We start from the raw sequence: 21,533 nt of genomic DNA, 5'->3' as shown, positions 1-21,533 counted from the left end.
AGGGAGGTTTGTCGGGGAGAGTGAGAGGGAGGTTTGTCGGGGAGAGTGAGAGGGAGGTTTGTCGGGGAGAGTGAGAGGGAGGTTTGTCGGGGAGAGTGAGAGGGAGGTTTGTCGGGGAGAGTGAGAGGGAGGTTTGTCGGGGAGAGTGAGAGGGAGGTTTGTCGGGGAGAGTGAGAGGGAGGTTTGTCGGGGAGAGTGAGAGGGAGGTTTGTCGGGGAGAGTGAGAGGGAGGTTTGTCGGGGAGAGTGAGAGGGAGGTTTGTCGAGGAGAGTGAGAGGGAGGTTTGTCGGGGAGAGTGAGAGGGAGGTTTGTCGGGGAGGGTGAGAGGGAGGTTTGTCGGGGAGGGTGAGAGGGAGGTTTGTCGGGGAGGGTGAGAGGGAGGTTTGTCGGGGAGGGTGAGAGGGAGGTTTGTCGGGGAGGGTGAGAGGGAGGTTTGTCGGGGAGCCTGTTGCTCCAGTCGGTCACAGAGCTGTTTAATATTTATAATTAAATACTTTGTTAATTAACAGCAATTTTAAATACTGAGTTAATGTTGAGTAGGCCCTTGTGAGATTTGAACCCACGGCCCCATGTTTACTAGACCAGTGCTCTAACCCCTGAGCTATGGAACCATGTGCTCTGGGAAAGCCAGGGGAAGGAGCAGGAAAGAGAGGGGAAGGGAAAAGAGAGAGTGAAAGGAGTGAGAGAGAGTGGGAAGGGGAAAGAGAGGGAAGGAGTGAGAGAGAGAAAGGGGAGGGAGATGGGAAGGCGAGAGAGGGAGGAGACGGGGAGAGAGAAAGGAAGGGGAGAGAGAGGGAGAATCTTAAAAGAAAGGGAAAAATGAGAGAGAGGAGAGAGGGGAGGGAAGATCGGGGAAGGGGAGAGGGAGAGTGTAAAGGGAGAGGGGGCAGGGGAGAGAGTGGGTAGGGGAGAGAGAGGGAAGATAGAGGGTGAAGGAGTGAGACCGAGCGGGGAAGGGGAAAGAGAGGGAGAATCTGAAAAGAAAGGGAGAAGAGAGAGAGCGAGGAGGGAGGGGAGAGAGGGGAACGGGAGAAGGTGAGAGAGGGGAATGAGTGAGAGACGGGGAAAGCAAGATAGTGGGAAAGGGAGAGAGGGATAAAAAGATGTAGAACGGGTCATGATGGGAAAGGGAGAGAGAGATTTGGAAGGGGAGAGAGACGAGAAGAGGAGAGGGGGAAGGGTGTGAGGAGAGTCTGTTGTTCCAGGGTCAGTCTTGGAGCTGTTTAATATTTATAATTAAACCCCTTGTTAATTGACGGTGAATTTAAATACTGAGCTAATTTAAACTCACGACTCCTGGTTTACAAGACCTGTGCTCTTACCCCTGAAACATAGAAACATAGAAAATAGGTGCAGGAGTTGGCCATTCGGCCCTTCGAGCCTGCACCACCTTTCAATATGATCATGGCTGAACATTCACCTCAGTACCCCTTTCCTGCTTTCTCTCCATATGCTTTGATCCCTTTAGCCGCAAGGGCCACATCTCACTCCCTCTTGAATATATCCAATGAACTGGCATCAACAACTCTCTGAGGCAGGGAATTCCACAGGTTCACAACTCTCTGAGTGAAGAAGTTTCTCCTCATCTCAGTCCTAAATGGCTTATCCCTTATCCTTAGACTGTGTCCCCTGGTTCTGGACTTCCCCAACATCGGGAACATTCTTCCTCCATCTAACCTGTCCAGTCCCGTCAGAATTTTATACGTTTCTGTGAGATCCCCTTTCATTCTTCTAAACTCCAGTGAATAAAGGCCCAGTTGATCCAGTCTCTCCTCATATGTCTTCCAGCCATCCCGGGAATCAGTCTGGTGAACCTTCGCTGCACTCCCTCAATAGCAAGCACTTCCTTCCTCAGATTAGGAGACCAAAACTGAGCTATGGAGCCACCTGCTCTGGGAAAGACATTGGAAGGAGCAGGAAAGAGAGGGGAAGGGAAAAGAGAGAGTGGAAGGGGAGAGAGAGAGGGGAAAGGGGAGACAGAGAGAAGGGGAAGGGGAGTGAGAGGAAGGGGAAGAGGATAGAGGGGGGAGAGAGTGATGGAAGAGGAGAGAGTGGGGAGAGGGTGGGTATGGGAGAGAGGGGGTAGGAGAGAGGGGCGAATGGGACAGAGGGGGAGAGTCTGATGGGAAAGGGGAGAGTGAGAGCGAGGGAAAGAGAGAATGGGAGGAGGGAGGGGGAGCGAGAAGACTGGAGACAGGGGAGGGGAGGGAGAAGGAGAGGGAGGAGAGAGAGAGGAGGGAAGAAAATAAAAGGGGAGAGGGGAAGGAGTGAGCGAGAGGGGAAGGGGAGAGATAGAGAGGGAAGCGGAGAGATAGAGGGGGAAGGGGGGGAGAGAGGGGGAAGGGGAGAAAGAGAGGGGAAAGGGGAGAAGAGAGGGGGGAAGGGGAGAGAGAGGGGAAGGAGAGAGATGGGGAAGGAGAGAGACGGGGAAGGAGAGAGAGGGGATGGGGAGAGAGAGAGGGAAAGGGGAAAGTGAGAGAGGGGAAAGGGAGAGAGAGAGAGGGGAAGGGGAGAGTGGGGGGAAAGGGGAGAGAGGGAGGGAGAGAGAGAGGGAAAGGAGAGAGAGAGAGGGGAAGGGGAGAGTGAGGGAAGGAGAAGGGGAGAGAGAGGGGAAGGGGAGAGTGAGGGGAGGAGAAGGGGAGAGAGAGGGGAATGAGTGAGAAAGAGAAATGGGGAAAGCGAAAGAGCATAAAAACAGGAGAGCCTTTTGTTCCAGAGAGAGAGAGACAGAGCGACAGGCAATGAGAGAGAGAAAGAGAAAGGGAGAAGGGGTGAGAGTGAAAGAGGGGAAAGGCAGAAGCGGAGAGACAGAGTGAGAAACTGGGAGACGGAGAGAAGAATGAGGCGTGAGAAAGATTGGTGAAGGGGGCAAGAAGGTACCTCTGGTTCCAGGGTCAGTCTGGGAACTGTTTAATATTTATAATTAAAGCCCTTGTTAATTGACAGTGAATTTAAATACTGAGCTAATTTTGAGTAGGCCGCAGTAAGATTTGAACCCACAACCGCTGGATTACTAATCCACTGCTCTAACCACTGAGCTATGGAGCCACCTGCCTTGGGCTGTGGGTCATTCCCCAGTTAGTGCTGTGTGTTTGAAGAATGAGGAGGGGTCAGTGAAACGCTCAGATTGTGTCTCATCCCCCAGACTCCTGCCTCCGTCTCTTCAATATTCACTTCTCAACATCGATATATCGGGTCTTTCACGTAGTAAAACATCCCAAGGCAACTCAGTCACACTCTGCCCCAATCTCTCTGTCTCTCTTTCTCTCTCTCTTTCTCACTCTCTCTCTGTAACTCTCGCTTACTCGCGCTCAGTGTATCTGTCTCTCCATCTCTCACTCTCACTCTATCACATGTTCTCCCTTTGTGTCTCTCTTATTATCTCTCACTTTCTCTCTGTTTCTTGAGGGGGAAAGGGAGAGAGGGGGAAAGGAGAGAGGGAAGGGGAGAGAGGGGGAAAGGGAGAGAGGGAAGGGGTCAGATAGAAACGAAAAGAGAGGGAGAGGGAGGAGGCAGTGGAGTGAGAAGGGACTAGAGAGAAGGAAAGGGGAGAGAGAGAGGGGAACGAGCGAGAGAGGGAAGGGGAGAAGGGGAGAAAGGATTGCGAGAGAGGTGCAGGAGTGAGATATCGAGGGAAACGTGTGTGTCAGAGTGGGAAGGGGAAAGAGGGCGAGGGGAGAGAGGTTGGAGAGGGGCAAGGAGAGTGAGAGACAGGGAAAGCAAGTTCGTGAGAAAAAAGACTCAGAAAGGGTAAGCAGAGAGAAGGGAAAGTGTACAAGGAAAGATTGTTGTTTCTCAGTCAGTTTCAGAGCTGTGAAACATATATAGTTAAAGACTTTGTTAATTGACAGTGAGTTTAAATACTGAGCTATTTTAGAACAGATCCACAGTGAGATTTGAAACCACGACCCCTGGTTTACAAGACCTGTGCTCTAACCCCTGAGCTATGGAGCCACCTGTAACAACAGCTCCAGTTTCCATCAGACTATTGTTAACAAGGAGGTGGGACCCGAATAATCATTCTCAGTGATTCATCCCTGAACATTGACAGAATCTTACAGCACACAAGGAGGGCCATTCGGCCCATCGTGCCTGTGCTGGCTCTGTGAGAGAGATTATTCCCACATCCCCACCCCCCCATTCCCGCCATTCCCCCGGGGTTTAGCAGCTTTGAAAGTGGATAAGTCTCAGGCCCGGATGAAATGTATCCCAGGCTGTTGAGCAAAGCAAAAGAGGAAATAGCAGAGGCTCTGACCATCATTTTCCAATCCTCTCTGGCTTCAAGCATGGTACCAGAGGACTGGAGGACTGCGAAGGTGGTACCTTTGTTTACGAAGGGAGAAAGAGATAGACCGAGTAATGACAGACCAGTGAGCCTAACCTCCGTGGTGGGAAAATTATTGGAAAAATTCCTGAAGGACAGAATAAATCTACATTTAGAAAGACACAGGTTAATCAGGGACAGTCAGCACGGATTTGTTGGTATACATCAATGATCTAGACTTGAATATAGGGGGTATGATTAAGAAGTTTGCAGATGATACAAAAATATGCCGTGGGGTTGATAATGAAGAAGAAAGCTGTGGACTGCAGGAAGATATCGATGAACTGGTCAGGTGGGCAGAACAGTGGCAAATGGAATTTAATCCAGAGAGGTGTGAGGTCATGCATTTGGGGAGGGCTAACAAGGCAAGGGAATACACATTAAATGGTAGGACACTGAGAAGTGTAGAAGAACAACGGGACCTTGGAGTGCAGGTCCACAGATCCATGAAGGTAGCAGGCCAGGTGGATGAGGTGGTTAAGAAGGCATACGGAATACTTGCCTTTATTAGTCGAGTCATAGAATACAAGAGCAGGGGGTTATGCTTGAACTGTATACAACACTGGTTAGGCCACAGCTGGAGTACTGCGTGCAGTTCTGGTCACCACATTACAGGAAGGATGTGATTGCACTGGAGAGGGTGCAGAGGAGATTTACCAGGATGTTGCCGGGACTGGAGAATTTTAACAATGAGGAAAGATTGGATAGGCTGGGGTTGTTTCCCTGGGAACAGAGGAGCCTGAGGGGAGATTTAATTGAGGTGTATAAAATTATGAGGGGCCTGGATAGAGTGGATAGGAAGGACCTATTTCCCCTTAGCAGAGGAGTCAATAACCAGGGGGCACAGATTTGAAGTAATTGGGGGGAGGTTTAGAGTGGAGATGATAATAACTTGCTCTTTGATTTTTTTCTGCCAAAGTGCATGACCTCACACTTTCCAACATTATACTCCATCTGCCAAATTTTTGCCCACTCACTTAGCATGTCTCTGTCCTTTTGCAGATTTTTTGTGTCCTCCTCACACATTGCTTTTCGTCCCATCTTTGTCTCGTCAGCAAACTTGGCTACGTTACACTCAGTCCCTTCTTCCAAGTCGTTAATATAGATTGTAAATAGTTGGGGTCCCAACACTGATCCCTGCAGCACACCACTAGTTACTGTTTGCCAACCGGAGATTGAACCATTTATCCCGACTCTCTGTTTTCTGTTAATTAGCCAACCCTCTATCCATGCAAATATATTACTCCCAACCCCGTGAACTTTTATCTCATGCAGTAACCTTTTATGATGGGGAGAGAGAGAGTGGGAGGAGGGCGGGGGGGCGAGAGAGAAAGAGAGCTGAAGGGGAGAGTGAGAGAGAGAAAGGGAGAAGGGGTGAATCTGAAAGGAAAGGGAAAAGTGAGCGAGAGGAGATGGAAAGTTAAAAGGCAGAGGCGGAAGAAATGAGAGTCACATATTTAAATACAAAACTAACTTGGAGTAAGCCCCAGTGAAATTTGAACTCACGACCCCTGATTTACTAGACTAGTGCTCTAACCCCTGAGCTGTGGAGCAACATGCTGTGGGAAATACAGGGGAAGTAGGAGGAAAGAGAGGGGAAGGGAAAAGAGAGAGTGGAAGGAGTGAGAGAGAGGGGGAAGGGAAGAGAGAGGGAGGGGGAAGGAGAGAGAGAGGGGAAGGGTAGAGAGGGGAAGGATTGAGAGAGAGGGAAGTGGACTGGGAGAAAGAGAGAGGTGCAGGGGAGAGAGCGAGGGAAGGGGAAAGAGAGGTTAAGGGAAGAGAGAGGGAAGGAGTGCGAAAGAGAGGGGAAGGGGAGAGAGCGAAAGGGGAGAGAGATGGGTAGGAGTGAAAGAGTGGGAAAGGGAGAGAAAGGAGAAGGGGAGAGAGGGGGGAGGAGTGAGAGAGCTGGAAAGGGAGAGAAAGGAGAAGGGGAGAGAGGGGGGAAGGAGTGAGAGAGAGGGGGAAGGGGAGAGAGAGGGGAAGGAGTGAGAGAGGGGGAAGGGGAGAGAGGGGGGAAGGAGTGAGAGAGAGGGGGAAGGGGAGACAGGGAGAGGAAGGGGAGAGAGAGGCGAGGAGGAATGTAGAAGGGGGAAGAGAGAGGAAGGAGTAGGAAAGAGGGAAGAGAGAGGGAAAGGGAAAGAGAGGGAGGGGAAGAAGAGAGAGAAGGGGAGAATCTCAAAGGAAAGGGAAAGGAGAGACAGACAGGAGGGCACCTGCTCTGAGAAAGACAGGGGAAGGAGCTGGGGAGAGAGAGAGTGGAAGGGGAGAGAGAGTGGAAGGGAGGGAGAGAGGGAAAGGAGTGACAGAGGGAATGAGAGAGAGAGAGAGAGAAGGGGAGACAGAGACAGGGAAGGGAAAGAGAGGGAGCGGATGGGGAGAGTGAGTGGAAGGAGAGGAAGGAGTGAGAGAAGAGCGAGGGAGAAGAATAGAGAGTGAGGGGGAAGGAAAGAGGGTGGAGTGAGAGAGGGGAAAGGGGAGAGATGGGAATGAGTGAGAGACGGGGAAAATGAGATCGAGAGAGAGATTTGGAAGGGGAGAGAAAGTGTTCGAGAAATGAGCCTGTTGTTCCAGGATCGGTCACAGAGCTGTTTAATATTTATAAATAAAGCCCTTGTTAATTGACAGTGAATTAAATACTGAGCTAACTTTGAGTAGGCCCCAGTAAGGCTTGAACTCATGACCCCTGATTTACAAGACCAGTGCTCTAACCCCTGAGCTATGGAGCCACCTGTAACACCAGCTCCTGTTTACATCTTACTATTGTTAACAAGGAGGTGGGGCCCGAATAATCATTCTCAGTGATTCATCCCTGAACATTCACAGAATCTTACAGCACACAAGGAGGGCCATTCGGCCCATCGTGTCTGTGTCGGCTGTGTGAAAGAGATTATTCCCACTCCCCCCGTTCTTTCCCCACAGCCCCCACAGAAGCTGGGAAACGGAGAGAAGACTCAGGCGTGAGAAAGATTGGTGAAGGGGGCAAGACAGAGCCTGTAGTTCCAGGGTCGGTCTCGGAGTGGTTAATATTTATAATTAAAGCTCGAGTTAATTTAAATACTAAGCTAATTTTGAGTAGGCCCCAGTGAGATTTGAACCCAAGGGCAAGGGGAGAGAGTGGGGAAGGAATGAGAGAGTGGGGGAAGTGGAGACAGAGAGGAAGAGAGAGGGAGCAGGGGAGAGAGAGAGTGGGGTGGGGAAAGAGAGGTTAAGGGGAAAGAGGGAGAAGGAGTAAGATAGCGAGGTGATTTGAGTACAGGGGCAGGGAGGTGTTACTACAGTTGTACAGGGCCGTGGTGAGGCCACACCTGGAGTATTGTGGACAGTTTTGGTCTCCTAACTTGAGGAAGGACGTTCTTGCTATTGAGGGAATGCAGCGAAGGTTCACCAGACTGATTCCCGGGATGGCGGGACTGACATATCAAGAAAGACTGGATCGACTGGGCCTTTATTCACTGCAGTTCAGAAGAATGAGAGGGGATCTCTTAGAAACATATAACATTCTGACGGGTTTAGACAGGTTAGATGCAGGAAGAATGTTCCCGATGTTGGGGAAGTCCAGAACCAGGGGACACAGTCTAAGGATAAGGGGTAAGCCATTTAGGACCGAGATGAGGAGAAACTTCTTCACCCAGAGAGTGGTGAACCTGTGGAATTCTCTACCACAGAAAGTAGTTGAGGCCAATTCACTAAATATATTCAAAAAGGAGTTAGATGTAGTCCTTACTACTAGGGGGATCAAGAGAAAGCAGGAATGGGATACTGAAGTTGCATGTTCAGCTATGAACTCATTGAATGAGGAAGAGGAAGGAGAGAGTTGGCTCAAAGGGGCTACTCCTGCACCTATTTTCTATCAAGAGAGAGATTGGGGAACAATCTGAAAGGGAGAAGAGAGAGAGACAGAGGCAAAAGATGATGGACAGTGAATTTAAACACAACACTAATTTTGTTCCTGGTTTGGTCTCAGAGCTGTTTAATATTTATAAATAAAGCCCTTGTTAATTGACAGTGAATTAAATACTGAACAAACTTTGAGTCGGCCCCAGGGAGATTTGAACTCACAACCGCTGGTTTACAAGACCAGTGCTCTAACCCCTGAGCTATGGAGTCACCTGCTTTAAAAAAAGACAGGAGAAGGAACAGGAAAGAGAGGGGAAGGGATAGAGAGAGTGGAAGGAGTGAGAGAGGGGGGGATGGGGAGAGAGAGGGAAGGAGTGAGAGAGAGAAAGGGGAGAGAGATGGGAAGGCGAGAGAGAGGGAGGAGACAGGGGAATGAGAAAGGAAGGGGAGAGAGAGGGAGAATGGGGAGAATCTGAAAAGAAAGGGAAAAGTGAGAGAGAGGAGAGAGGGGAGGGAAGATAGGGGAAGGGAAGAGGAAGAGTGAAAAGGCAGAGGGGGCAGGGGAGAGAGTGGGTAGGGGAGAGAGAGGGGGAAGGGAGAGAGTAGAGAGAGGGGAAGGGGAGAGAGGAGATAGAGGGGAAGGGGAGAATGAGACAGGGGACGGAGAGAGAGGGGAAGGGGAAAGAGAGGGTGAAGGAGTGAGACCGAGCGGGGAAGGGGAGAGAGAGAGAGAGGGAGAATATGTAAAGAAAGGGAGAAGGGAGAGGGTGAGAGTTGGGAATGAGTGAGACGGGGAAAGCTAGATAGTGGAAAAGGGAGAGAGGGGTAAAAAGATGTAGAAGGGGAAGGGAGAGAGAGTGGAGTCTGTTGTTCCAGGGTCAGTCTCATAGTTGTTTAATATTTATAATTAAAGCCCCTGCTAATTGACAGTGAATTTAAATTTTAAACTAATTTGGAGTAGGCGCCAGTGGGATTTGAACCCACGACCCCAGGTTTACTAGACCAGTGCTCTAACCCCTGAGCTATGAAGCCACCTACTCTGAGAAAAACATGGGAAGGAGCTGGAAAGAGAGGGAAAGGGAAAAGAGAGAGTGGATGGAGTGAGAGAGAGGGGAAGGGGAGACAGAGGGTAATGGGAGAGAGAGAGAGGAAGGAGAGAGAGATGTGAAGGTGAGAGAGGGAGGAGACAGGGGAGAGAGAAAGGAAGTGGAGAGAGGGGGAGAATGGAAAGAATCCGAAAAGAAAGGGAGAATAGAGAGAGAGAGGAGAGAGAGGGGAGAGAGGGGAACCGGAGAAGGTGAGAGAGGGGAATGAGTGAGAGACGGGGAAAGCGAGATAGCGGGAAAGGGAGAGAGGGGTAAAAAGATGTAGAACAGGGCGTGATGGGGAAGGGAGAGAGAGACGAGATCCTGTTGTTCCAGGGTCGGTCTCAGAGCTGTTTAATATTTATCATTCAAGATCTTGTTAATTGACGGTGAAATTAAATACTGAGCTAATTTTGAGTCGGCCCCAGTGAGATTTAAACTCACGACTCTTGGTTTACAAGATCAGTGCTCCAATCCCTGAAACATAGAAACATAGAAAATAGGTGCAGGAATAGGCCATTCGGCCCTTCGAGCCTGCACCACCATTCAATATGATCATGGCTGATCATTCTCTCAGTTCCCCTTTCCTGCTTTCTCTCCATACCCCTTGATCCCTTTAGCCGTAAGGGCCACATCTAACTCCCTCTTGAATATATCCAATGAACTGGTATCAACAACTCTCTGCGGCAGGGAATTCCACAGGTTAACAACTCTCTGAGTGAAGAAGTTTCTCCTCATCTCGGTCCCTTATCCTTTGACTGTGTGACCCCTGGTTGTGGACTTCCCCAACATCGGGAATATTCTTCCTGCATCTAACCTGTCCAATCCCGTCAGAATTTTATACGTTTCGATGAGAACCCCTCTCATCCTTCTAAACTCCAGTGAATAAAGGCTCAGTCGATCCAGTCTTTCGTAATATGTCAGTCCTGCCATACCTGGAATCAGTCTGGTGAACCTTCGCTGCACTCCCTCAATAGCAAGAACGTCCTTCCTCAGATTAGGAGACCAAAACTGAGCTATGGAGCCACCTGCTTTTGGGAAAGACAGGGGAAGGAGTGAGAGAGAGGGGGAAGGGGATAGAGGGTGGGTTAGGGGGAGAATCTGAAAAGTCAGAAAGAATAGGGAGGAGGGAGAGACTGGTATTTAAATACTAAACTAATATTGAGTAGGCCACAGTGAAATTTGTACCCACGTCCCCTGGTGTATATGACCAGTGCTCTAACACCTGAGCTACGGGGTCACCTGCTTTAGAAAAAACAGGGGAAGGAGCAGGAAAGGGAAAAGAGAGAGTGGAAGGAGTGAGAGATTGGGGGAAGGGAAGACAGTGGGGAAGGAGTGAGTGAGAGAGAGGGCGAAGTGGAGACAGGGAGGAAGTGAGAGAGGAAAGGGAGAGGGAGAGGGAAAAGAGAAAGGGGCGTGGGGAAAGAGAGGGAGGGAATGGAGATTGAGAGTGTGGAATGGGAGGAGAGAGAGGGGAAGGAGTGGGAGACAGGGGGAAGGAGTGAGAGAGAGAGAGGAGAAGGGGAGACTGGGAGGAGGAAACAGGGAGAGCGGAGAAAGAGAGGGAAGGAGTGAGAGAGAGGCGGGAGGGGAAAGAGAGGGAGGGGATAAGAACACAAGAAATAGGAGCAGGAGTCGGCCATACGGCCCCTCGAGCCTGCTCCGCCATTTAATACGATCATGGCTGATCCGATCATGGACTCAGCTCCACTTCCTCACCCGCCCCCTTATCCCCTTATCCCCTTATCGGTTAAGAAACTGTCTATTTCTGTCTTAAATTTATTCAGTGTTCCAGCTTCCACAGCTCTCTGAGGCAGAGAATTCCACAGATTTACAACCCTCCGAGAGAAGAAATTCCTCCTCATCTCAGTTTTAAATGGGCGGCCCCTTATTCTAAGACCATGCCCCCTAGTTCTAGTCTCCCCCATCAGTGGAAACATCCTCTCTGCATCCACCTTGTCGAGCCGCCTCATAAACCTACACGTTTCGATAAGATCACCTCTCATTCTTCTGAATTCCAATGAGTAGAGGCCCAACCTCCTCAACCTTTCCTCATAAGTCAACCCCCTCATCCCCGGAATCAACCGAGTGAACCTTCTCTGAACTGTCCCCAAAGCAAGTATATCCTTTCATAAATATGGAAACCAAAACTGCACGCAGTACTCCAGGTGTGGCCTCACCAATACCCTGTGTAACTGTAGCAAGACTTCCCTGCTTTTATACTCCATCCCCTTTGCAATAAAGGCCAAGATACCATTGGCCTTCCTGATCACTTGCTGTACCTCCATACTAACCTTTTGTGTTTCATGCACAAGTAACCCCAGGTCCCGCTGTACTGCAGCACTTTGCAATCTTTCTCCATTTAAATAATAACTTGCACCTTGATTTTTTTCTGCCAAAGTGCATGACCTCACACTTTCCAACATTATACCCCACCTGCCAAATTTTTGCTCACTCACTTAGCCTGTCTATGTCCTTTTGCAGATTTTTTGTGTCCTCCTCACACATTGCTTTTCCTCCCATCTTTGTATCGTCAGCAAACTTGGCTCCGTTACACTCAGTCCCTTCTTCCAAGTCATTAATATAGATTGTAAATAGTTGGGGTCCCAGCACTGATCCCTGCAGCACACCACTAGTTACTGTTTGCCAACCCGAGAATGAACCATTTATCCCGACTCTCTGTTCTCTGTGCGTTAGCCAATCCTCCATCCATGCTAATATATTACCGCCAAACCCATGAACTTTTATCTTGTGCAGTAACTTTTTATGATGGGGAGAGAGACAGTGGGGATGGGGGGGGCCGAGAGAGAAAGAGAGCTGAAGGGGAGTGTGAAAGAGAGAAAGGGAGAAGGGGAAAAGTGCATTAGAAACAAGAGTCACATATTTAAATACAAACTAATTTTGAGTAGGCCCCAGTGCAATTTGAACACACGACTCCTGATTTATTAAACCAGTGCTCTAACCCCCTGAGCTATGGAGCCACTTGCTCTGCAAAAGGCAGGGGAAGGAGCAGGAAAGAGCGGGGGAGGGGAGACAGGGAGGAAGAGAGAGGGGAAGGGGAGTGTGAGAGGGAAGGGGAAAGAGTGGTTAAGGGAAGAGAGGGGGATGGAGCGAGAAAGAGTGGGGAAGGGGAGAGAGCAGAAGGGGAGAGAGAGAGGAGAAGTGGAGAGACAGGAAGGGGAAGGGGAGAGAGGGGGGAAGGGTAGACAGGGAGGGGAAGGCGAGAGAGATGGAAAGGAGTGAGAGAGAGGGGGGGAAGGGAAGAGAGAGTGGAAGGGAGGGAGAGAGGGAAAGGAGTGAAAGAGGGAAGGAGAGAGAGAGAGGAAGGATTGTGAGAGACGGAAGGGGAGAGAGAGGGGCAGGAGAGAGAGAGGGGGAAGGACAGAGAGAGGGAGGAGATGGGGAGAGTGAGTGGAAGGCGGGGAGAGAGGGAAGGGGAGAGAGAGAGCGGGAAGGAGTGGGAAATAAATGGGACGGGGAGAGATGGGGAGAAGGGGAGAGAGAGGGGAAGGGGAGAGAGAGGGTGAGGGGAGAGAAGGGGAAGGATGAAGAGGGGAATGAGTGAGAGATGGGGAAAGCGAGATAGCGGGAAAGGGAGAGAGGGGTAAAAAGATGTAGAACGGGTCGTGATGGGGAAGGGAGAGAGAGATTTGGAAGGGGAGAGAGAGTGTAAGAGAGATGAGAAGAGGATGGGTGGGTTCAAACTCTGAAAGGCCAGTTTGGATATTGGAGCTAATCAAGCTGTCTGGGTATATTGGAGCTCATCAAATTGTCTGGGGAACTGTTTACCCTCGAAACCTGCCCCGACAAGACATTTACATTTCAACAATCGATCGAAGGAAAATACAGTTTCAATCCAAGCACAAAAACCCATGCAACACATGCATAATGCTAATCACCTTTCCGGCCTGCACAGAAAGCTGGGACCCAGGCAGTCAACTCGACACCAGAAACTAACTCCAACAAATTGTGAAGGCAAATGGTATGTTGGCCTTCATAGCGAGGGGAAATGAGTATAGGAGCAGGGAGGTCTTACTGCAGTTGTACAGGGCCTTGGTGAGGCCTCACCTGGAATGTACAGTTTTGGACTCGTAATCTGAGGAAGGACGTTCTTGCTATTGAGGGAGTGCAGCGAAGGTTCACCAGACTGATTCCAGCGATGGCTGGACTGACATATGAGGAGAGACTGGATCAAGGGATCAAGGGGTATGGAGAGAAAGCAGGAAAGGGGTACTGAGGGAATGATCAGCCATGATCGTGTTGAATGGCGGTGCAGGCTCGAAGGGCCGAATGGCCTACTCCTGCACCTATTTTCTATGTTTCTATGACCCAAAACCAAAGATAATTTCAACAATTGACACATTTTCAATCAAGTTACCAGTAACGAACCTGCCAAGACTTACCGAGCCCGCCAAAACTGAAACAAGGCACCCGGCTCGAGTTGGTGCGTAGATTAGGAGCCTCTCAAAGTATAATTGAGGCCCTGTTTTTCAGTCAGTAGGTTATTCACAGCTCCCTGCGGACTGTCTCACTCACTGACACCGCGGGTTAGGAGCGGCCTGGGGCGGGCCCAGGCTCTCTGCGGATTGTCGCACTCAATTATACCGCGGGCGGCGAGGTTTGGGTCATCGGTGGGTGGCGGCTGCAGGAGAGCTTCGGGCGGCAACGGGCCTTGGTTACTGGCGGGGGGTGGGGGCAGAGTGAGAGGGAGGTTTGTCGGGGAGAGTGAGAGGGAGGTTTGTCGGGGAGAGTGAGAGGGAGGTTTGTCGGGGAGAGTGAGAGGGAGGTTTGTCGGGGAGAGTGAGAGGGAGGTTTGTCGGGGAGAGTGAGAGGGAGGTTTGTCGTGGAGATTGAGAGGGAGGTTTGTCGGGGAGAGTGAGAGGGAGGTTTGTCGGGGAGAGTGAGAGGGAGGTTTGTCGGGGAGAGTGAGAGGGAGGTTTGTCGGGGAGAGTGAGAGGGAGGTTTGTCTGGGGGCGGGGAGGGAGAATGGACAAATGGTATGTTGGCCTTCATAGCTCGGGGATTTGAGTATAGGAGCAGGGAGGTCTTACTGCAGTTGTCCAGGGCGTTGGTGAGGCCTCACCTGGAGTATTGAGTTCAGTTTTGGTCTCCTTATCTGAGGAAGGACGTTCTTGCTATTGAGGGAGTGCAGCGAAGGTTCACCAGACTGATTCCCTGGATGGCAGGACTGACATATGAGGAGAGACTGGATTGACTGGGCCTTTATTCACTGGCGTTTAGAAGAATGAGAGGGGATCTCATAGAAAAGTATAAAATTCTGACGGGACGGGACAGGTTAGATGCAGGAAGAATGTTCCTGATGTTGGGGAAGTCCAGAACCAGGGGACACAGTCTAAGGATCAGGGGTAAGCCATTTAGGACCGAGATGAGGAGAAACTTCTTCACCCAGAGAGTTGTTAACCTGTGGAATTCCCTGCCGCAGAGAGCTGTTGAGGCCAGTTCTTTGGATATATTCAAGGGGGAGTTAGATATGGCCCTTACGGCTAAAGGGATGAAGGGATATGGAGAGAAAGCAGGAAAGGGGTACTGAGGGAATGACCAGCCATGATCTTATTGAATGGCGGTGCAGGCTCGAAGGGCCGAATGGCCTACTCCTGCTCCTATTTTCTATGTTTCTATGATTCTACCACAGACCACCATAGTGAAGACAGAAGAAGTTGGCCTTCAGTGATCCCCGGCATCATCGGACACGTCACGGCATCAAGAGCCTGACGAAATCATCAATGAACCATTACCAAGAACCAACTTGGTAATATTGAGGCACCGTGACCGACAGATTTCGACCAGAACCAACTCGGAAGAAAACCGGAGATTTGAAGGTTTTCCACTCTACAATCTGTTCCTGACCTACCGACGGGCAAAACTTGACCTAAAGTAACCCAAAACTCTAGCTCTGCAAGAGAAAAGTGGGCACTTACCCCATAGATCCAAAACGCACCCGACCGCATCAGCGGACACAACCCAACTGAAGAAAACTCGGTAAGAAGGCCTCGCCTACGTTCAGGGTACGGCAAGCAGAACCTGCCAGGCCCAGCGTACCCCGAAATCACAAACCACCGTCAACTGTCAAAGGAAGGATTGGGGAGCATTATCCCTGTTACCCCAGAGTCGAACTTAGCTAGAGAGTGGGACAGGGAGGTGGGAGGTGTTCTTCTGCTGGATCTCTTCTTGTGTACGTATTAAAGTCTTCCCCATTTTGAGATTGTGAGATTTTGACATTCACTGAATATTGTAACTTTCTTTCTGGAATAAAATCACAGTTTCTTGCACCAAAATCAGTTGTTGTTGCACTTTGTCACATCCCTCAATAAACCCAGGGTCTAGAATCGAGGGAGTGGGAGTGATTCGAGCCACTCAGAAGCTCAGAGGTCAACCTGACCCCCAAACCACCCGCTACAGAGAGGGGAAAGAGAGGGAGGAGACGGGGAGAGAGTGGGAAGGAGAGAGGGTGAGGCGAGGGAGGGGGGAGGGAGAGAGGGGTAGGAGCAAGAGACGGGGAAACAAGTGTTTCAGAGTGGGAAAGGGAGAGGGGGGCAAGGGGGAAAGAGGGGGGAAGGGGAGAGAGAGTGGGGAAGAGGAGAGATGGGGAGAGAGTGGGTATGGGAGAGAGGTGGTATGGGAGAGAGGGGCGAACAGGACAGAGGGGGAGAGTCTAATGGGAAAGGGGAGAGTGAGAGTGAAGGAAAGAGAGAAAGAGAGGAGGGAGAGGATTGGAGACAGGGGGAAGGAGTGAGTGAGAGGGGAAGGGGAGAGATAGAAAGGGAAGCAGAGAGATAGAGGGGGAAGGGGGGAGAGAGAGGGGGAAGGGAAGAGGGACGGGGGAAGGGGAGAAAGTGGGGAAGAGGAGAGAGGGGGAAGGGGAGAGAGGGAGTAGGGAAGGAGAGAGAGGGGAAGGAGAGAGAGGGAATGGGGAGTGAGAGAGGGAAAGGAGAGAGAGAGAGGTGAAGGGGAGAGAGAAAGTGGAAGGGGAGAGTGAGGGGGAAGGGGAGAGAGTGGGGAAGAGGAGAGAGAGGGGGTAAGGCGAGAGAGAGGGGGGAAGGGGAGAGAGAGAGCGGAATGGGAGAGAGAGAGGGAAGGGGAGAGAGGGAGGAAGGGGAGAAGAGAGGGGGGAAGGGGAGAGACAGGGGAAGGAGAGAGATGGGGAAGGAGAGAGAGGGGAAGGGAGAGAGGGAGGGGAGGGGAGAGGGTAAGGAGAGAGAGAGGGGAAGGGAGAGTGAGGGGAGGAATGGGGAGGAGAGAGAAGGAACGGGTGAGAGAGAGGGGAAGATGTGAGAGAGAGGGGAAGGTGAAAGGAGGAGGGGGAGGGAGAGAGAGGGGAATGAGTGAGAGATGGGGAAAGCGGATCGTGGGAAAGGAGAGAGGGGTAAAAAGATGTAGAAACGGGTCATGATGGGGAAGGGAGAGAGAGAGTGTAAGAGAGAATGAGAAGAGGAGAGGGGGAATGGTGTGAGGGGAGCCTGTTGTTCCAGGGTTGGTCTCGGAGCATGTTTAATATTTATAATTAAACCCCTTGTTAATTGACGGTGAATTAACTACTGAGCTAATTTTAAATAGGCCCAGTGAGATTTACTAGAGAGTGCTCTAACCCCTGAGCTATGGAGCCAAGTGTACTGGCAAAGACAGGGGAAGGAGCAGGAAAGAGAGGGGAAGGGAAAAGAGAGAGTAGAATGGGAGAGAGAGAGGGTAGGGGAGAGAGAGGAAGGGGAAGGAGAGAGAGAGAGGGGAAGGGGAAGGGGAGAGAGAGAGGGGAAGGGGGAAAGAGAGGGAGGGGAATGGAGAGAGTGGGGTAAAAAGATGTAGAACGGGTCGTAAAGCGATGGAAAGAGAGAGCAGCAGAGAGGAGAAAGAGTGGTTAGGGGAGAGAGGGAGAAGGAGTGAGAGAAAGGCAGGCATGTGAGAGAAATGGGAAGTGGGAGTGAGAGAAAGTGTGGAAGGGGCGGGGAGAGAGAGAGAGGGAGAGAGGGGAAGGAGTGAAATAGATAGGAGAAGGGGAGAGAGAGAGGCAAACAAACGAGTGAGAGGTGAGGGAAAAGGGAAAGTGAGAGAGAGGGGTAGGGGGAGAATCTGAAAAGTGGGGAAGAATAGGGAGGAGGGAGAGACTGGTATTTAAATACTAAACTAATTTTGAGTCGACCCCAGTAAGATTTGAATTTACGACCCATGGTTGACAAGACCAGTGTTCTAACACCTGAGTTATGGAGCCACCTGTTTTTTAAAAGACAGGGGAAGGGAAAAGAGAGAGTGGAAGGAGTGAGAGAGAGGGGGAATGGGAGAGAGAGGGAGGGGAAGGGGAGAGAGAGAGAGAGGGAAGTGGAGACTGTGAGAAAGAGAGGGGCAGGGGAGAGAGCGAGGGAAGGGAAAGAGAGGTTAAGGGAAGAGAGGGGGAAGGAGTGCGAAAGAGAGGGTAAGGGGAGAGAGGGGGGAAGGAGTGAGAGTGAGGGGGAAGGGGAGACAGGGAGAGGAAGGGGAGAGAGAGAAAGGCGGGGAGAATGTAGAAGGGGGAAGAGAGGGGAAGGAGTAGGAAAGATGGAAGAGAGAGGGGAAGGGGAAAGAGAGGGAGGGGAAGAAGAGAGAGAAGGGGAGGATCTCAAAGGAAAGGGAAAGGATAGAGAGAGACAGGAGGGCACCTGCTCTGGGAAAGACAGGGGAAGGAGCTGGGGAGAGAGAGAGTGGAAGTGAGGGAGAGTGGAAGGGAGGGAGAGAGCGAAAGGAGGGAGAGAGGGAAAGGAGTGATAGAGGGAGGAGAGAGAGAGAGGCAGGAGAGAGAGAGAAGGTGAGATAGAGGCAGGGAAGTGAAAGAGTGTGGGGGGAGGGAGGGGGAAGGGGAGAGAGGGTAATGAGTGAGAGACGGAGAAAAGGAGATAGCGAGAAAAAGATGTAGAATGGGGAAGGGAGAGAGAGATTTGGAAGGGGAGAGAGAGTGGAAGAGAAATGAGCCTGTTGATCCAGAATCAGTCTTGGAGCTGTTTCATATTTCTAATTAAAAACCTTGTTAACTGACAGCAAATTTAAATACTGAGTTTACTTTGAGTCGGCCTCAGTGAGATTTGAACCCACAACCCATGGTTTATTTGACCAGTGTTCCAATCCCTGAGCTATGGAGCTACCTGCTCCAGGAGCGACAGGGGAAGAAACAGGAAAGAGAGGGGAAGGGAAAAGAGAGAGTGGAAGGAGTGAGAGAGAGGGGGAAGGGGAGAGAGAGGCAGGGGAAGGGGAGGGAGGGGAAGGGGAGAGAAGGGGCAGAAGTGACAGAGAGTGGGAAGGGGAGAGAGAGGGAAGGAGTGAGAGAGAGGAAGGGGGGAGAGATGGGAACGCGAGAGAGGGAGAGTGAAAAGGGAGAGGGGGCAGGGGAGAGAGAGGGAAAATGGGGAGAATCTGAAAAGAAAGGGAAAAGTGAGAGAGAGGAGAGAGGGGAGGGAAGATAGGGGAAGGGGAGAGGGAGAGTTAAAAGGGAGAGGGGGCAGGGGAGAGAGTGGGTAGGGGAGAGAGGGGGAGGGGGAGAGAGAGGGAAGATAGAGGAGGAAGGAAGGAGAGAGAGGGGAGGGAGTGAGAGAATGAAAGTAGAGAGGGAAGGGGAGAGTGGAGAGAGAGGGGAAGGGGAGAATGAGACAGGGGAAGTGGATAGAGGAGAAGTGGTGAATGAGACAGGGGAAGGAGAGAGAGGGGATGGAGAGAATGAGACAGGAGAAGGAGAGAGAGGGGAAGGGGAAAGAGAGGGTGAATGAGTGAGATCGAGTGGGGAAAAAGGGAGAGAGAGTGTAAGAGAGACGAGAAGAGGAGAGGGGGAAGGGTGTGAGGGGAGCCTGTTGTTCCAGGGTCAGTCTCGGTGCTGTTTAATGTTTATAATTAAACCCCTTGTTAATTGACGGTGAATTTAAATACTGAGCTCATTTTGAGTCGGCCCCAGTGAGATTTAAACTCACGACTCCTGGTTTACATTACCAGTGCTCCAATCCCTGAAACATCCAAAAAGAGAAAATAGGTGCAGGAGTCGTCCATTCGGCCCTTCGATCCTGCACCCTCATTCAATAAGATCATGGCTGATCACTCACCTCAGTACCCCTTTCCTGGTTTCTCTCCATACGCCTCGATCCCTTTAGCCGTAAGGGCCATATCTAACTCCCTCTTGAATATACCCAATGAACTGGCATCAACAACTCTCTGCGGCAGGGAATTCCACAGGTTAACAACTCTCTGAGTGAAGAAGTTTCTCCTCATCTCGGTCCTAAATGGCCTACCCCTTATCGTTAGACTGTGTCCCCTGGTTCTGGACTTCCCCAACATCGGGAACATTTTTCCTGCATCTAACCTGTCCAGTCCCATCAGAATTTCCTTCGTTTCTATGAGATCCCCTCTCATCCTTCTAAATTCCAGTGAATAAAGGCCCAGTTGATCCAATCTCTCCTCATATGTCAGTCCAGCCATGCCAGGAATCAGTCTGGTGAACCTTCACTGCACTCTCTCAATTGCAAGAATGTCCTTCCTTAGATTAGGAGACCAAAACTGAGCTATGGAGACACCTGCTCTGGGAAAGACAGGGAAAGGAAAAGAGAGTGGAAGGGAAAAGAAAGTGAAAGGGGAGAGAGAGAGGGAATGAGAGGGAAGGGAAAGGAGTTAGAGAGAGGGTGGGGAAGGGGAGAGAGTGGGGAAGGGGAGAGATCGGGGAAGGGGAGAGAGAGGGGAACGGGAGAGAGTGGGGAAGGGGAGAGAGAGGGGAACGGGAGAGAGAGGGGAAGGGGAGAGAGAGGGGAAGGGGAGAGAGAGGGGAATGGGAGAGAGTGGGGAAGGAGAGAGAGGGGAACGGGAGAGAGAGGGGAAGGGGAGAGAGAGGGGATGGGGTAAAAAGATGTAGAACGGTCGTAATGCGATGGAAAGAGAGAGCGGAAAGAGTGGTTAAGGGAAGAGAGGGGGAAGGAGTGAGAAAGAGTGGGGAAGGGGAGAGAGCTGAAGGGGAATGAGAGAGGGGAAGCAGAGAGACGGGAAGGGGAAGGGGAGAGAGGGGAAGGAGTAAGAGAGAGGGGGAAGGGGAGACAGGGAGGAGAAGGGGAGAGAGGGGGGAAGGGATGGAGAGAGGGAAAGGAGAGAGAGAGAGGAAGGATTGTGAGAGACGGAAGGAGAGAGAGGGGGAAGGGGAGAGGGTGAGGCGAGGGAGGGGGAAGGATGAAGAGGCGAATGAGTGGGAGACGAGGAAAGCGAGACAGTGGGAAAGGCAGAGAGGGGTAAAAAGATGTAGCACGGGTCGTGATGGGGAAGGGAGAGAGAGATTTGGAAGGGGAGAGAGAGTGTAAAAGAGATGAGAAGAGGAGAGGGGTGCCTGTTGTTCCAGGTTCGGTCTCCAAAGCGGGAAAGAGTAAAAAGAGACAGAATGTGTAGTGATGGGGAAACCAGGGAGAGAGGGAGAAAGGGAAAGGACGGGTAAGGAGAACAGGAGAGAGTTTTGTTCCAGGTCTGGTCTTGGAGCTGTTTAATATTTATAATTAAACACCTTGTTAATTGACGTAAACTTAAATTTAAATACTCAGCTAGTTTTGAGTAGGCCCCAGTGAGATTTGAACTCACGACCCCTGGTTTACTAGACCAGTGCTCTAACCCCTGAGCTATGGAGCCACCTGCGCTGGGAAATGCAGGGGAAGGAGCAGGAAAGAGAGAGGAAGGGAAAAGAGAGAGTGGAAGGAGTGAGAGAGAGGGGAAGAGGAAAGAGAGGGGTAGGAGTGAGAGAGAGAGGGGGAAGGGGAGAGAGTGGGTGAAGGTGTGAGAGCGCGGTGAATGGGAGAGAGGGGGAAGGGAGAGAGGGGTTGGGGTGAGAGTGAGAGTAACGAGTGTTTAAGAGCGGGAAGGGGAGAGGGGGGAAGGGGATAGATGGGGGAAGGGGAGAGAGGGGGGAAGGGGAGAGAGGGGCAAGAGGAGAGAGGGGAAAGGGAGGGGAAGGGGAGAGAGTGGGGAAGGGGAGAGAGCGGGGAGGGGGAGAGAGTGGGGAAGGGGAGAGAGTGGGGAAGGGGAGAGAGAGGGGAACGGGAGAGAGTGGGGAAGGGGAGGGGAAGGGGAGAGAGTGGGGAAGGGGAGAGAGCGGGGAGGGGGAGAGAGAGGGGAATGAGTGATAAAGAGAAACGGGGAAAGCGAGAGAGCGGGAAAGATTAAAAAGAGGTAGAATGTGGAGTGATGGAGAAAGCAGGAGAAGGAGAGGTTAACAACTCTCTGAGTGAAGAAGTTTCTCCTCATCTCGGTCCTAAATGGCTTACCCCTTATCCTTACACTGTGTCCCCTGG

At 51.2% G+C, this 21,533-nt stretch overlaps 4 non-coding genes across 4 annotated transcripts; all 4 read right to left on the bottom strand.

Annotated features, from left to right (window-relative positions):
• Positions 1–6,977: 6,977 nt before the first annotated feature.
• Positions 6,978–7,050, bottom strand: trnat-ugu (transfer RNA threonine (anticodon UGU)). The gene has a single exon. It is a non-coding gene; the product is annotated as a tRNA-Thr (tRNA).
• Positions 7,051–8,358: 1,308 nt separating this feature from the next.
• trnat-ugu (transfer RNA threonine (anticodon UGU)) lies at positions 8,359–8,431 on the bottom strand. The gene has a single exon. It is a non-coding gene; the product is annotated as a tRNA-Thr (tRNA).
• A 689-nt stretch (positions 8,432–9,120) lies between these two features.
• Positions 9,121–9,193, bottom strand: trnat-agu (transfer RNA threonine (anticodon AGU)). Its single transcript has one exon. It is a non-coding gene; the product is annotated as a tRNA-Thr (tRNA).
• An 11,608-nt stretch (positions 9,194–20,801) lies between these two features.
• On the bottom strand, positions 20,802–20,874 carry trnat-agu (transfer RNA threonine (anticodon AGU)). Its single transcript has one exon. It is a non-coding gene; the product is annotated as a tRNA-Thr (tRNA).
• Between the last annotated feature and the right edge of the window lie 659 nt (positions 20,875–21,533).

The sequence above is a fragment of the Pristiophorus japonicus genome, unplaced genomic scaffold (genome assembly GCF_044704955.1).
Source record: "Pristiophorus japonicus isolate sPriJap1 unplaced genomic scaffold, sPriJap1.hap1 HAP1_SCAFFOLD_586, whole genome shotgun sequence".
Lineage (NCBI taxonomy): Eukaryota > Metazoa > Chordata > Chondrichthyes > Pristiophoridae > Pristiophorus > Pristiophorus japonicus.
This window is presented reverse-complemented; position numbering and strand designations above follow the sequence as displayed.